Source organism: Gavialis gangeticus, unplaced genomic scaffold (genome assembly GCF_001723915.1).
Source record: "Gavialis gangeticus isolate Ggan-Ray unplaced genomic scaffold, GavGan_comp1, whole genome shotgun sequence".
Taxonomy (NCBI): Eukaryota; Metazoa; Chordata; order Crocodylia; family Gavialidae; genus Gavialis; species Gavialis gangeticus.
Genome location: NW_017728992.1, coordinates 33950063 through 33951494, shown reverse-complemented (window position 1 = coordinate 33951494; position 1432 = coordinate 33950063).

Here is a 1432-nt window from a genome sequence, read left to right as displayed (position 1 = left end):
ACCTTCTGGTTTTGTGGGTCAGATAAGTGGTGCTGGGCTGATCCATATGCCAGATTCTGTGGGAGGAGTTAGCCTGCAGGCTTGATCCAGTGTTGGGTCATGTTTGGTCTCCAGGAGCAGTGCCATGTGCTGACCCAGCCCCACGTACCAGATCTGGCTGTAGCATAGCCCACCATCTGGGATCATATTATCCAGCTTGCAGGGTTCCCCATGCATGTGGACCAGAGGCAACATTAGTTGCTGTGGCTCTGGAAGGCACAGCAATTAACATTGAACATGGTTCTCCTGCTGCCAAATTTCCAGATGCATGGAGGATCTGATTGGGCCCACAGAACAAAGGTTGAGCACCACTGATTTAGGACATAACCACAGTCATTCCACAATTAAAGATGCAACAACTCAGTTTACCATACAAGTTGAAGTTATATCTACCAAAATTATAATTAAAAAAAAAGTACATGGGTAAAATTTTCTCACACACAAAAAAGCACCTAATTGACTTCACAGTCACAGTCATCCTTTTCCATCATTAAAACTTGTATACATTTAGAGCATAATTAACAACAAGGAATGCTATGAAATCTTGAATTTTATCCTGCAGTCATCAGTTGATTCAAGATGAAACAGCTTTGCCTGTCCATGCTGAAACAAAATGTCTATCGTCACAACATATTCAATGCTATTTAGAGCAATGCATTGTTTTAAATATCTCCCATTGTCACTTGGTCCTGATTCAACTACCAAAAAGAGGCCAAACATAACTAAGTCATTCCAGTCTCTTCCATAGTAGGGAAATCATAATGAATAAATGACTTCAGATAATGATGGAGATGTTTTGTCACAATGTTCTCAATTTTTCCCATTAAAAAGACAGGTATGGTAAATACAGTTAAACATAAGTTTGTCAATGACCAAAGATGCTTTAAAAAGTAAATATCCTACTATTTTAAAGAAACAGGTATATTGCTCTCCTGAAGGAAGAGCCAATCACACACACACACATATACATATATATACACACACGATATACACACACACACACACACACACACACATACATATACATACACATATATATCTATATCTATATATATAGATGTATATAATGTGTGTGTGTATGTGTAGATCGACAGATCTATATCTATATCTATAGCTAGGTTCCTCCAATGATATATATATATCATATATATATACATATATAGAGAGAGAGAGAGAGAGAGTGAGAAAGAGAGAGAGAGAGAATTGGAGGAACCTACTTATATCCACATCTTTCTTCATAGGGGTTTTTTGTTAAACGTAAGATAAGGTGATGTGTGATAAAAGTCTGGCCCTGTCTACACATTACTGATTAATTGTACAATTACCTGGAAACCAACTACACATGCAAAATACCATCACACCATAAAAAGCTCCAACCAGCTAAAACTTTACA